Genomic DNA, 15967 nt, shown 5'->3' with positions numbered 1-15967 from the left:
GAGGAGAGCAGATCAGCTAGCATGATTGAGAGAGTGAATGGTTTTGCCTAAGGGAGTTTGTTTGTGGGGAGACAACAGAGGGAAGGCTGGGGGATGGCCATACTCTCTGCATTGATAATGTGTATAGATTAGTTTGTTACTATGATGGATTTGGCTTTCTGGTACCTGAATAAATATTTTAGTTTTATCTTTAAGGAAGAGAATTTATATTTTTAAAATTTACCTTGGAAATACACATGCATATCCATAGTGGCTACTGTGGGTATCATATTGGCATTATAGGGCCTGGTTCAATTGACCCACCCAAAAGATGCCAATGCAGTAACTTCTACAAAGGGCAAACAAGCATAGGAGTGCAAGGTACTCTGGGCTTTTAAGGAGCTTGTGAACATATTTGTCTCCCCCCAGTAAATGATTTCCCCCTCTTTGAGAAAAAACATAAATCTCTTGGTCCAACCAAGAGTCATGTGCATATCTCACTGAAGGGGAGATCCAAGAAGTCTTTAGGAAGACAAGGTGAAAATCAGAGGCATATAGAAGAGCCAGCCCCTACATTTCTATTTTGCAGAGTCTATCATTCTTTCTCTGTTTCCATTTTTCTAATGTGGTTCCTCAAGAGAGTTCACCATTACATATGTCCTTTCTTGAACCAAGAAAGAAGAATTCATTTTTGTTTCACTGACAGAGCTCCAAATCTCTCTCAGCAACTCCAGCACAGTTCAAGGTTTGGCCAGCATTCTCTCCCAAGAGTTGTGCCTTTGCAACAGCTTGAAAAACATCACAGATTCAGAAACCTATGTTAGAGAGGAGTGCTACTGCTCTGCACATTGGATAACATAGAACTATTTCCCATGAGACAAAATCATGGATTTATTTGAAATCATATCTACCACAAGGTAATATAGGACACTGATATTATATATCTTGTTATAATGAACAGGGGTTCATTATTTGAAGCAAAGGAAAATGAGTTACTTTCTTTATTGCAACAATATACTGTGAGAAAGAGAGACAAAATGAAATGTGGAGGAATAAATATGACATTCCTCTTACCTCCGACTATAAAAGAGTTATATTTGTTATAGTGCTCCCCATAAAAATAAGTTGTCCAGTTGGAAACTGCATTTAAGTATCTTGTGGTATGAGAAAAAAAATTATCATTCCATTTGTTACTGTTGTTGAAGTCCACGTGTTTGCACTGGCGAGAATTTAAAATTTTTCATGCATAGCTCAGCATGCATTAAAAGTAAACACTTCAAAAAGCTGCATAGCCTCCAACTATACAAGGAGATAAACCATTGTCCAGGGGAACATAAAAAGGATAACAGAGAGGTTGATCTTTTACTTACCAGTCTCCACTGGAGACGATCTGTAATATAGAGTTTTGTTGGGTTTTTTTTAAATCTCTGACTACATATTGAGAATAATTTTTAGTCTAAACCTAGTTTCTAAATCTCAGACTTATTTATCTCTTGTACAGTAAAATTACTCATGATTCTGATATGTAGTGTTAACAAAAGCTGATATTTTTAGAGCACTTAATGTTATTATCTCAAACTGCACCATGGGGGATGTAGAACAGGAAAGGTAAAAGAATCATGCCACTAATAAGTTTGCTGCATCTGATCTTACTTATTGTCAATTCCTAAAAATTCACATACTAATAAAATAAGCCACCTTTTTAAGTTAGCTGACAGAGCAAAATGGTGAATTTTAAAGCACTAAACTCTGAAACAAGATTTAGTTTCAAATCTCACTTTAGGCATTTACTAATTGTGAGATTTGAACTTAAGTCTTCCTGATTCGGAGTTTAGTTATTCTAATCAATATATTTGGTTAGAGAAAGCAAATCTTCACCTACTATTAAGCATAATTTCAGTTACTTTTAAGTCAGGTAAGTGGGAAGTTATATTTTTAATGTTAAAAATCACATATGTAATTTATTGTCTTCCTGCATTTTCTGTCTGCCTGGTCTTTCTATGACTACCTCTTTCATTGCCTTACTCTTCATTTCTCTATAAGATTCACAACTGCTGTTTATTTCTCTGGCTCTCTGTCTCTGTGTTGTCCCTATTTTTCTTTCCTTTTGTCTTCTCTTTTCTCTTTCTTCTATCTCTGTCTCTGTCTTTCTGTCCCTTTGTCTTGTCACTCCCTCTGTCTTTTCTGTCAACAATCTCTCTGTCATTGATATTTTTCCCTCTGTCTCTTTCCCGCAGATGCACACACACATGTAGACATGCATGCACACACTGTTAAAAAATGGATCCAGAAAGTCATGTTGTTTATATGTGATTTTTGTGAAAACCTGGCTTTTTTTTAAGAAAAGGAGAATTTAAAAGAATAGAGTGGGGTAGAAAATTTTGAAAAATGGATGTTTTATATGTGTATGTCTATGTTTGTGTGTGTATTTGTGTGCATGTGTGTAAAGGATGATTCACTGGCTTGTCACCTCGTAAAAATAGTTAGACAATCACATAAATACCTACAAAAATAAAAGTTCCTCAAAAGTGAATTCTCACATGCTTATTTCCCCCTGATTTTTGAAGATTTAACTTGAGAGAGGAGGGAAATGGGGAGAGAATTGGGGACTCCCTAAAAGACCATTTAATTTATGAAGGGTGATTTTGATTTAGAAGACAGGGAATTTTTAAAGTGGTACATTTTAGAACTTGACTCACAGTGTTTGAAATGAAAATCCTGTTGAAGAGATGTAGCATTTATTATTTTAAAATCTTTTATATCTATAAAGTATACTAAGACTTTTTAACATTTAAAAAAAAAACTTTTGTGTTCTGAAATCTGTCCCTTCTTGAAACTCCTTTGTCATCCATTGAGAAGGCGATAAATGTCATTGTAATTATATATGTGAAATCACAGAAAACAAATTTCCATATCAGCCACATTGTCAAAAAAGTACAAAAAAGTAAAACGAAAAAAATTCTTCAAACTGTACTCAACTTCCAACTGAAGAAGAGGGTTTAAAGGCCTTTAGGCTCCTTTGATGGAGCAAAGCACCTGGTACTGATTCTCTTCCAGCTGAGATTTAAAAGGAAGGGGGACCATCACTCATACAAAAGCTGACTGAAATTTTCCAGGTTATATGACAAGAGGAAGTTATACCCCAGGAGTTCAAGGATGCCTCCATTGTCCATCTCTATAAAGATAAGAGGAATAGATTGTCTCATGGCAATCACAGATTGTCTCTCTCTCTTAGTCATTGCTGGCAAAATACTTTGCTAGAGTCCTCCTTAATAAGCTGATCCTTCACTTGGAAGATCACATACATGAGAGACAGTGTGGCTTCAGAAATGGCAGAAGAACAGTTGATATGGTGTTTGCTACCTGACAACTCCAGGAGAAATGCCAGGAGCAGAACAGAGGTCTGCACACAACATTTGTAGATCTGACCAAGGCCTTTGACACTGTTAGTAGTGAGTACTTAAGGAAAATTATGTCAAAATTTGGTTGCCCAGAGAAATTCATCAGTATTGTTCATCAATTTCATGATGGCATGTTTGCCCAGGTTTTGGATAGTGGACAATGCTCTCGTGCCTTCACAGTCACCAAAGGACTGAAAAGGGGATGTGTGCTTGCTCCCTTGCTTTTTAGCATGATGTTTTCAGCCACATTGTCAAATGCTTTCAATGAGGATGAGCATGGCATCGAGGTCAACTATTACACTGATGGTAAGAATCTAGAATCTGAATGGCCATAAGCCAAAACCAAAACAGAGGGAGAGATGGTGCATGATTTTCTGTTTGCAGATGATTGTGCGCTCAATGCAGCCTCTGAAGCTGAGATTTAACAAAGTATGGATCAATTCTCTGTTGTCTGTACTAATTTTGGCCTAATAATCAACACCAAGAAAACACAGGTGCTCCATCAGCCACCACCATACCATTCATACATGGAATCATCAATTATAACAAATAGAGAAGTTTTGAATGCTGTGGATAAGTTCACTTACCTTGGCAGTGTACTTTCCAGGGATGTACACATTGACAAGGAGGTTGATGCACACGTTGCCAAAGCTAGCTCAGTGTTTGGGAGGCTCAGAAGAAGTTTGGGAGAAAAGAGGTATTAGACTGACTACCAAACTGAAGGTCTACAGAGCCATTGTGTTGACTTCATTATTGTGTGCCTGTGAAATATGGACAGTCTACCAGTGCCATTCCAGGAACTGAATCACTTCCGTCTGAACTGTCTTAGGAAGATTCTGAGAATCACCTGGCAGGATAAGGTACCAGACACTGAGGCCCTTGCTCGAGCTGAACTGTCAAGCATTCAAACTATGCTTCAGAGAGTGCAACTCTGATGGACTGATCACATTGTTTGAATGCAAAATATCCTTGCCAAAAAGACTATTTTATGGAGAACTCACATGGGGCAGGCAATCACATGGTGGTCAGAGGAAGAGATACAAGGACACTCTCAAGGTCTCTCTCAAGAACTTTGGATTTGGCTGTGTGACATGGGAGACATTGGCACAGGACTGCTCAGCATGGCATGCCCACATCACAAAGGGTGCTATGCTCTATTAGCAAAGCAGAATTGAGACAGCACAAAGGAAACATAGGATGTGCAAATTTGGAGTATCCACCTCAAAAATTCATACAGACTATCTGTGCCCAATCTGTGGTGGAGCATTCCAAGCTAGTATTGGCCTGATCAGCCACAGTTGGACACACTGAAACTTCACTTTATCATGGTGATGTAATTTAGGTCCTCTTTGAAAATAAAGGACAACTACACAACTCAGGTTCCACTGTTTCTTTCTCTGGAAATATATCTATATATCTATATCTATATCTATATCTACATACACACACACATATACATATATATATATAAAACATTTTTCATCATAAGTCCTTCAGAAATGTCTTAGATCATTGTATTGATCAGAATAGTTGTCATTCTCAGTTCATCATCAAACAATATTGTTGCTAGCATCTACAGTGTTCTTCTTTTTGTGCTCACTTTACTTTGCATGATATCATATGGCATTCTGTGTTTCTTGAAACAATCCTGATTGTCATTTCTTATAATAATATATCTATATTTATCTATCTGTGTGTATGTGTGTATGCGTGCATGTGATCTTGTTCCACCATTCCACAAATGATGGGCTTTTCTTCCATTTCTAATTCTTTTCCACCACAAACAAAGCTGCTATAAACATTTTTATACAAAGAGTCCCTTTACCTTCTTCTTCAGTCTCTTTGGGATATAAATCTGGTAATGGTACTGATGGGTCAAAGGTTATGCACAATTTTACAATCCTTAATAGTTATTTCCAAATTGTTCTTTGGAATGGTTGGATCAGTTAACAACTCTACGCCCAGAGCATTATTGTTCCAATTTTTTCATATCTCCTCTAACAATTGTCATTTTTCTTCTCCATCATATTACCCAATCTGATAGATGTGAGGTGGCACCTCAAAGTTGCTTTAATTTGCATTTCTCTAATCAATAATGATTTAGAGCATTTTTATATGACTAAAATAGCTTTAATTTCTTCTTCTGAAAGTTGCTCTTCATATTCTTTGACCATTTATTCATCAACTGGGGAATAACACATTCTTATAATTTTGACTCAGTTTTCCATACATTTGAGAAATGAGGCCTTCATCAGAGAAACTTGCTTTAAATCCACCCCTCCCACACACTTTCCTGACCTCCTTCTAATTTTGGCTTCATTGGTTTTGTTTCAGCAAAGCCTTTTAATTTAATGAAATAAAGATACCTATTTTACTTTCTGAGATCCCCTCTGTCTCTTATTTCATCATAAATTCTTCCTTTATCCATAGATTAATCAGATACTTTTTCTATGTTCCCCTAATTTGTTTATATCACCCTTTATTTATAAACCCTGTACTTACTTTGACCTTATTTTGGTATATGGTGTGAGATGATGATCTATAACTATTTTCTGACAAGCTGCTTTCCAGTTTTCCCAGTAGTTTTTCTTAAAAAGTGAGTTTTGTTCCCGAAGCTTGAAGCTTAACATTTATAAAATGTCATATTATTAAAGTTATTTACTCCTTTGTATAATGTGCTTAATCAAGTCCACTGAACCCTCACTCCATTACTTAGCCAGTTAGCGATTGTTGAGATGGTTAATGCTTTGTAATATAGTTTGAATTATGATACTGTTATACTGCTTTCCTTTGTATTTTTTCATTGATTCATTTGATACTCTTGACCTTTGCTTGTTTTTTCATATGAATTTTTTCCTATAGTTTCTAGCTCTCTATTTTTCTTAGTTTTGATTAGCATAGCATTCAATAAATGAAATAACTTAGGTAGAATTGTCTTTTTTTTTATTATATTGACTTGGCCTACCCATGAGCAATTATTTTTACAATTGTTTAAACCTGTATTTATCTAAACAGTGTTTTATAATCGTGTTCTTAAACTTCATAGATTAGTCTTGGAAGGTAGACACTATATTTTGTATTGTCGGAAGTTATTTTAAATGAAATTTCTCTTTCTGTCCCTTTCTGTTGAACTTTGTTGGTAACGTATAGGAAGGTTGATGATCTCTTGGGTTTTTTTTTTTATATATATCCTGAAACTTTCCTTAATTGGATAATTATTTTGGCTAGTTCTTTTTTTTAAAATTGAGTCTCCAGGATCCCCTTCATATACTGTCATATCATCTACAAAGAATAATAATTTTCTTTCCTCGTTGATTATTTTAACTCCTTCAATTTCTTTTTCTTCTCTTACTGCTATAGCTCCCATTGCTAAGACAATATTAACAACAGTGGTGATAATGGACATGTTTTCTTCACCCTTGATCTTATTGGGAAGGCTTCTAGCTTTTCTTCATTAGAGATAATGCTTGCTTGTGGTTTTAGATATTATTCTTGTATGTTCCTCCCTTCTTCATACTTTACAACCCACATACACTTGCTAAGCTGAACTTCCTCAAATATAATGCTCTTCTTTCCTGTGTTTTTCTTTGTATTTGCTAATCCCAGTGAATGGAATTTTCCATTCCTGCACTTCTGTCTCTTGGTTTTCCTCACATCCTGCAACACTGACCTCAAGCTCTACTTTTTGCATAAGACTTTCATAGTACCCTACATTGTTAACACATCTAGATATTATTTTAATAAAAGTTCTATTTAATCTTATGCTCTCTCGTGTTTTCAATAAAATCAAGTATTGTGTTTTGTTGAAAGCTTTTTCTGCATCTGTTGAGGTAATCATATGATTGTTGCCATTTTTGTTATTTATATGACTAATTGTGCTGAGAATTTTCCTAATATTGCAATAGTTTTGCATTCCTGGTATCATTCCCATTTAGTCATAACATATGATCTTTATGATACATTGGTGAAATCTTCTTACTGGTATATTATTTAAAATTTTTGCATTAATATGTATCAGGAAATTTGTTCTATAGTTTTCTTTTGATCTTTTGGCTCTTCCTGTTTAAGGTATTAACACCATATTGGTGTCAGAAAAGGAAATTTGTAAAACTCCTTGTCTGTTTTTCCAAATTCTTTACAGACTTCTACCACTATTTTTTCTTTAAATGTTTAGTAGAATCCAATTGTAAATCTATTTGGTTGTGGGGATGTTTTTTATTTTGGAGTTCAATTCATTGTTCAATTTTTTTTTCTAAAATAGGGTTATTTAGATACTCTATTTCCTCTTCCATTAATGAGGCAATTTATTTTTTTTTGTAAATATGAATCCATTTCACTTACATTGTCAGATTATTAGACATATAATTTGGCAAAATTGCTCCTAATAATTATTTTAATTTTATCTTCATTCTTTTATTTTTTTGATACTGATAATTTGGTTTTCTTCTATTGTTTAAAAATCAAACTAACTGATGTTTTACCTATTGTGTTGTTTTTTTTCCCTGAAAACTAGCTCCTAATTTTATTTATTAATGTTTTTTCTTCCATTTTCATTAATCCCTTTTTTGATTTTCATAATTTCCAATTTGATGCTTAATTGTTTTTTTTTTAATTTGTTCTTCTGGTATTTTTAAATTGCATGTTCAATTCTTTCAGCTCCTCTATTTTATTGATGTAGCACTTAGAGATATAGATTTTCCTACAAAAAAACAGAGAGGCAGAGCCAAGATGGAAGAGTAGAGAGAGAGACCTGCTCTAGCTCTTCCCCCATAGCCCTTAAAATACCTGTAAAAATGACTCTAAAAAAATTCTAGAGCAGCAGAAGCCAAAAAATGACAGAGTACAACAGATTTCTAGTCCAAGACAGTCTGGTAGGCCAACAGAAAAGGTCTATTACTCCAGACTCAGAGCAGAGCTCAGTTCAATGAGACATGGATAGGCCTGGAGCAGGCTTCAGAGCTCTGAATCTTGTAGCTGCTGAGGTTACCAGATTTCTCAACACACAAATACCAAAGACAGCTTCAAAGGTCAGTAAGAAAGCTCTTTTACCCATGTGACAGAGGAGTGTGGTCTGGCCCCAGCCCTGGTCCCAGATGGCAGCAGCATCCACTTTTGGAGCCTCCTGTCTAAATATCCTTGGGGGAATCAAGCAGCTGATCTGGGTCTCAGTCCTAGGGTGAGGAGGAGTGCTGGCATGGTGGAGCTGGTGGCAATTGTCGAGAGGGAAATCCTACTCACAGTTCAAGGGCAGAAAAGATTAGTTTTGGTTCCTCACACACTAAAGTGCAGGCCAAGAGAGGAATAAACTCCTCTGTCTTCATTGTGATACCCTGGAGCAACAGAGAACTTAGAGGTCCCTAGAGATATCTCAGAGAACAGCTGCACAAAACCTCTGAAGCCTAGGGTAGTATATCCTCCACCTGACAAAAGACTCAAAAGTTAAGCAACTGTCTGGGAAAATGCTCATAATATTATTATTTACTTTTGGTATACAGGATTTTTTGATATTGTTATTTTCTCAAAAGTTTCCACTCTGATTCCAATTCCTTTAGGAAGATCAGATACTACTGAGGATCAAACCATATACATGTAAGTATAATTAACAACACTATGCAGGCAGAACCTTTCAACCCTGGAGTTCAATAGTTATACAGATGAATTTACTTAAGAGACTGACTTTTACTCCAGTTACTATAGAAGACTTGGGAGGATCTATAAGTAATTAATTCCAAATCAGTGCATATTAATAAGCTGCTTATAATCAAACATGTTTGTGCCACAGAACACATAGTATAAGCAGGTATTACTTTCACAATAGTAACAAACTTTGAATGAAGTTGACTTTTCCATTAATACAAAAACACTCGATGTTACCACCTTCTAAGAAAATTGTACTGAAATTCTTTTCCTCAAACCAAAGATTTTTCTGATCTAGTTTTAGTAATTAATAGAATAGCAGCTAGGTCTCTCAGTCATTTGTACCAATACTCAATTATTCTAACATCATTTTGAAATATTTAAAGACCTTGTTCCATACAAACATATATTTAATAACAAGCAGATGACTAGGCCAAATATCCATTTACTAAGTTGTTTAAAGACATAAAAAAGAGAGGGCAGAGTCAAGATGGCAGAGTAGAAAGACACACATACACAAGGTCTCCCCACACAGCCCATAAAATACCTGTAAAGAAGAACTCTCAAGAAATTTTGGAACAACAGAAGTAGAGAACAACAGAGAGGAGGAGATTTCCAGCCCAGGGTGACCTGAAAGACCCACGGGAAATGTCTGTTGCACCAGACATGGAGCAGAGCATGGAGCCCAGCCCAGCCTTGGCTGTGGGGCAGCTAATGAACAGCCCTTGGGGGCAGAATCTCCAGTTGCAGAATTCCCAGTCCCAAGAGCAGCAGGTTTGCAGATCCTTCAACCCACAGGTGCCAAAGGTCAGTGATGGGGTTTATTCAGCTGGCCAGGAAGGGAGAAGGGCCTTCCACAGCTCCTGCTTTAGGCAGCCACCATAGAGGCCACATAGGCAGGCAGCCACATTGGCAGGCACAGCAGCCAGACCATTATTAGAGCGTAAAAACCCCTGGGGGCATCAAAGAGCTGAGTCTTTCCTTGGCCCTGTGTGGAGGCCATAGGGGAGTTGGTCTTTATCTCACACTGAGTGGTAGCCCTGCCCATCCAGCATATCTGAAAATCAGCCCCCAGTGCTGACTTGGAGGAACTGGAGGCCAGGTGGCTATGGAGAGGTAACTGCCAAGATTCTGGGCAAAAAAAATCCCTCTCTGTGTCCAGACCAGTACATGCTTGATTGGGCCACCTTGGAGGAACTAAGATCTTACAGATTCCCAGAGTATACCCTACTCTTGACAAAGGACCCAAAAATCAAGTAACTGGTTGAGAAAAACACCCAAAAAAGGGAAAAAAAATAAGACTATAGAAGGTTACTTTCTTGGTGAACAGACATCTTCTCCCATCCTTTCATATGAGGAAGAACAATGCTTACCATCTGGAAAAGACATAAAAGTCAAGGCTTCTTTATCCCAAGCATCCAAAATAAATATTCAATGGACTCAGGCCATGGAAGAGCACAAAAAGGATTTTGAAAATCAAGTAAGAGAGGTGGAGGAAAAATTGGGAAGAGAAATGAGAGAAATGCAAGAAAAGCATGAAAAGCAGGTCAACACATTGCTAAAGGAGGCCCAGAAAAATGCTGAAGAAAATAAAACCTTGAAGAATAGGGTAAGTCAATTGACAAAAGAGGTTCAAAAAGCCAATGAGGAGAAGAATGCTTTCAAAAGCAGAATTAGCCAAATGGAAAAGGAGGTTCAAAAGCTCACTGAAGAAAATAGTTCTTTCAAAACTAGAATGTAACAGATGGAGGTTAACGACTTTATGAGAAACCAGGAAATCACAAAACAAAACCAAAAGAATGAAAAAATGGAAGAGAATGTGAAATATCTCATTGGAAAAACAACTGACCTGGAAAATAGATCCAGGAGAGACAATTTAAAAATTATGGGACTACCTAAAGTCTTGATCAGAAAAGAGCCTAGACATCATCTTTCATGAAATTATCAAGGAAAACTGCCCTGAGATTCTAGAACCAGGGGGCAAAATAAATATTGAAAGAATACACCAATCACCTCCTGAAAGAGATCCAAAAAGAGAAACTCGTAGGAACATTGTGGCCAAATTCCAGAGTTCCCTGGTAAAGGAGAAAATATTGCAAGCAGCTGGAAAGAAACAATTCAAGTATTGTGGAAATACAATCAGGATAACACAAGATCTAGTGGCTTCTACATTAAAGGATCAAAGGGCGTGGAATATGATATTCTAGAAGTCAAGGGAACTAGGACTAAAACCAAGAATCACCTACCCAGCAAAACTGAGTATAATACTTCAGGGGGGAAAAATGGTCTTTCAATGAAATAGAGGACTTTCTAGCATTCTTGATGAAAAGATCAGAGCTAAAAAGAAAATTTGACTCTCAAACTCAAGAATCAAGAGAAACATGAAAAGGTAAACAGAAAAGAGAAGTCATATGGGACTTAGTAAAGTTGAACTATTTACATTCTTACATGGAAAGACAATATTTGTAACTCTTGAAACTTTTTTCAGTAACTGGGTAGTTGGTGGGATTACACACACACACATACACACACACACACACATAGAGAGAGAGAGACAGAGAGCACATGGTGAATTGAATAGGATGAGATCTTATCTTAAAATAATGAAATTAACCAGTGAGAGATAAACATATTGGGAGGAGAAAGGGAGAAATGGAATGGGGCAAATTATCTCTCATAAAAGAGGCAAGTAAAAGACTTTTCAGTGGAGGGAAAAAGGGGAGAGGTGAGAGAAAAAACATGAAGCTTACTCTCATCACGTTCGACTAAAGGAAGGAATAAAATGCACACTCATTTTGTATGAAAACTTATCTTACAATACAGGATAGTGGGGGAAAAAGGGATAAGCAGGTTGGGGGGGGGATAATGGAAGGGAGGACAGTGGGAGGAGGGAGTACTCTTGGGGAGGGATAGGATCAAAAGAGAGAACAGAAGAAATGAGGGGCAGGATGGGATGGAGGGAAATATAGTTAGTCTTACACAACATGACTATTATGGAAGTCATTTGCAAAACTACGCAGATATGGCCTATATTGAATTGCTTGCCTTCCCAAAGGGAATGGGTGGGGAGGAAGGGATGAAGAGAAGCCAGAACTCAAAGTTCTGGGAACAACTGTTGAGTATTGTTCTTGTGACTAGGAAATAAGAAATACAGGTAATAGGGTAGAGAAATTTATCTTGCCCTTCAGTACAAAAGAGAAGATTGGGATAAGGGAAGGAAGAGATGTTAGAAGGGACTGATAGATTGGTGACAGGTGTAATTAAAATGCCTGGCGTTGTGGGGTAGGGGGAGGGGAAAAATGGGGAGAAAATTTGCAACCCAAGATTTTGTGGAAATGAATGTTGAAAACTTAAATAAATAAATTTTAAAAAATTTAAAAAATGCAAAAAGATATAAAAAGGAATATAATCTTAGGTTGAATAGCCTAGATCTTAAACATAAACTTTATCCCAGCCTTAGTCTACGGAATAACGATTCAACATTTGTTTGTACTTTTATTTCACAAACTTCTTTTCCCTTTGTCTAATTTCCATATCATACAGAAAGAATGTTTTTTTCTAGGGATTTAATCTTTCACATGGCCATACAGGAGCACTAATTTACCCAACTGAGGTATAAAATAACTGCCCTTTCAGACTGACCACTTGCCTTGTTTACAGAAATTTGCCATAAAAAGGAAAAACAAGGGCATGACTAGAATCACAGTTTTGCAAACACATATTAACAATTCCGCCTCATAACTAGAATCAGGAACAATCAAGTGGGAAACATTCCTTTTCAAAGGAATACAATGGGGAAACTGAGTCAGGAGGATCCCATCCTAGGTGGAGGCTACAATTGTTCCCTCAGCTATTGAAGAGGAAGATCTCCACCTGTAACAATCACATTTTCTCTGAGTAGCTTGGGGCATTTCTCTCAAATGGTAGATTACTGACTATTGACTATTGATGGATTTTTATGATGCATCAGATAACTCAAAATATGGTTTGTTATAGTCTCACAAGCTTTTAGCTCAGATGACAAGTTTCACTAATCAAAAATTTACCAGGACACACATCTCAAATTTTAACTTTGTCCTTTGCAAAAGCCAGTCACTAGAGATCATTTCTATATATTTTCAAATTCTCACCACAGCAAGTTCCTTCTCTAGGAACTCCATGATTCAAATATGCTCTTTAGAGCTGCTGGGGCTGTACTTTTGACTTGTCTGAGGACTGCTCCATTCCACACAAACACTCACAGTGTACCAGCTTTAGATTTTAGCATTAAAACTATTATCAGCAAATTTACAATTTTCATAAGTGATAACCAAATTGTTTAAGCTGTAAACACAAACAATAAACTTCAGATGACATCAGTTGCATTTCCAGATCATACAAAAATTTTTGACAGAAGGATGCGCTATTTTATCAAGTGCAGACAGCCACTGGCTGGCTTATTTATCTTGACGCATCCCCCTTTCACCTTCTTGACTCAAGGGAAGGGAGTGACCAGGGTTGTAAAGAAACATTTCAAAATTCCTTAATGATCAATGACAAAACCTCCAGAATCTGCTAAGAATCTAACTTTTTCACTTCTATGTCCATTCCTTAAAAATTTAGAGTGGGCCATTGAACCTTTCTGACCAACATTCATGAGAGCTGCTTTTTTTTAGGATACCTGAAGCATGAATCAATGACTCTGTTTATGTGATAGCACTTATTTAAATCCAATGATGCAAAAAACCTAGGAGTGAAACTTAGAAAACTCACAGCAGGTTTGGATATAATTGTTATCAGTATCGAATTATTGAGGCAAATTAGCTTGCAAATGGAAATTAAGTAGGCTTTCAGAATCACACAAAAAAAGATTTTGCAAAGCATTTCTTTGTAAAAAGTATTTCCCTTTTCAAAAAAGCTCACAATTCATCCCAATGCTAAAAGGGATAATGAATAAACTTTCATTAAGTAAATTAGCTGGAAACCTTAAAGACAGGAATTTATGAAAACCAACCTGCAAAATGTCTTTTAAGTATCACAAATCCCTAAAGTGCCATAAATCCAAAATATTCAATAATCACAAATTCCTAAGTACCAAAAAATGTTTTACCTTGAGGAGGAAGTTCAGGTTTTTTTCTTTTTTCTTTTCACTAAGGCAAGAACATACCTAATTGAACTAGCCTCATCACGATAAGTTTACCAGTCCTTTAAAAATTTACTCAGTAGAAATTTCACTACACAGAAGACTTTACACAGGCTTGATAAAAATTTAGGACTGGTAGGTTCCAAAAATCCTTGTTCTAGATTATATAATAATCTAGAGCATATAATAATCTCTTATAATCTAGATAATCCTATCTAGATTATAAGAGAAGTTACTTTTCTAATAACATGGGTAATACAAAATTACACAATATAAGAAAATTCAGAAATATAGTCTAACCACAAGCATGTATTTAAAACCTGAAATAGAACCAATTAATTACCAACCAGGTGACCATAACTTAGTTGAATAAGCAAATCAAATCTGGATTCATAATCACTAGTGGTAACATTTTAATTTCTAAGGCCCAGTACTCTTAGCACTTTAAGAGAAAAGATTATCATACATAAATTCATGTTTTTGCTAACTTAGGGGGAACTCTCCAGGAAGTCCTGCTGAGTCCTGCTGCAAAAATCTGGTGGCCAACAGTCCAGGAGAGGAGGGCAATCCTGCAGGCATGGAGACAGGGAGTTTTGGAGTGCAGAGGGAAGGGAATATCCGCAGTTTTCCCAATTCCTAGTGATGAGAGAATTTAGACAACTGGACTTATCCTTCCAGACAGGGTTTTGGAAGGTGTGCCCAAGTTCATGACCTCCAACCTCTGCACCCAGAGCCTGAGAGGGTCAGGACAAGTGTGAGACAGCCATGTAATTGTCTGCTGTAATGGGACCTGAGAAGTCAGGCCCAAAAGAACAACCCCAACTGCAGGGAAAGAACGGGCTAGGGAGAGAGAGGAAGCTTACATGCCTTCCAGTCTTGGTTGGAGAGGAATTGTAGTTCCTTGTCTCTTTAACCTTTGAGACTTATCAGACTAGAAAATGGATATCCCACATCAGAGAGGAAGAAAAGGATAGGGAGAGAGAAAAGGCTTACATCAAGAAAGTTTTTCCAGGCTCAGAGGCCCACTTCCCCACCTCCCCAACATCCCACAGGGGAAGGAAACAACTTAGGGTGCAGAGACTCTGAAACTGGGGCACAGGTACGCCCAAAGAAAACCAGGTGCAGATGCCCACCTACCACCTCCCCCAGCATCCCATGGGGGAGGAGAAGGAACAACACAGGGTAAACCAAGGTACAGGGGGAACAACACAGGGTTTAAAGTCTGCTCAAGCAGAACAAGGTGACTTTTCTTTAAGTTTTGGAGACCAAATTTCTTACTAAGCTTGTTTTGTTTAGAAACCCCCTTCACCAAGTACTTTTCTAGATTATACTGAGGTCAGACTATGTTACAATGGAACACTAACTGCTGTTCCTTAAGATCTTCTCCCAGAATTCCCCTCCCAGCAGTCTCCAAGCAGCCTCTCACCATTTTTCCCAGAATCCCAGGAAGAGGGGAGAAAAAAATGTGACTGACCCAGAGCAAGGGTGTCCCCTTATACAAGGGTCCACAGTCTGACTGACCACCCAGAAGTCAGTGGAACTATAGATGCAACTGGCAATGTCTGGGCACTCCAGAGGTCTCACTGCTAGGGAGACAGTTGGATCAGAAAGGTCTGGGGAAGAGGACAAAGGAAAGGATGCTTACCTCTTATCCCAGTGGCTAGGAGAAGATTATCAGAGTCCAATCAATATTCGACTCCCAGGTTTTGGCATCATAATGTTGAAGAGAGAGATGGGAGAGCACACAAAATGTGAATGAATTCACTTAGACCTTCTCTGTAGCCACTGGGGGCTTTATTGACCCAAAAGCAGTGGCCCTGAGATTGAG

The 15967-nt window shown here is 37.3% G+C and overlaps 1 long non-coding RNA gene across 1 annotated transcript in view; it reads left to right on the top strand.

Moving 5' to 3' along the window:
* The first annotated feature begins 585 nt into the window (after positions 1–585).
* The window catches only part of LOC140508943 (uncharacterized), a 45654-nt gene continuing 30272 nt past the window's right edge, over positions 586–15967 (top strand). The window contains exon 1 of the long non-coding RNA XR_011968539.1: positions 586–896. This is a non-coding gene — a long non-coding RNA (uncharacterized lncRNA). The remainder of the gene's footprint in view (positions 897–15967) is intronic.

Source organism: Notamacropus eugenii, chromosome 5 (assembly GCF_028372415.1).
Source record: "Notamacropus eugenii isolate mMacEug1 chromosome 5, mMacEug1.pri_v2, whole genome shotgun sequence".
NCBI lineage: Eukaryota > Metazoa > Chordata > Mammalia > Diprotodontia > Macropodidae > Notamacropus > Notamacropus eugenii.
Note: the sequence above shows the minus strand (reverse complement) of the source record. Positions and strands in the feature narration are given on the sequence as shown.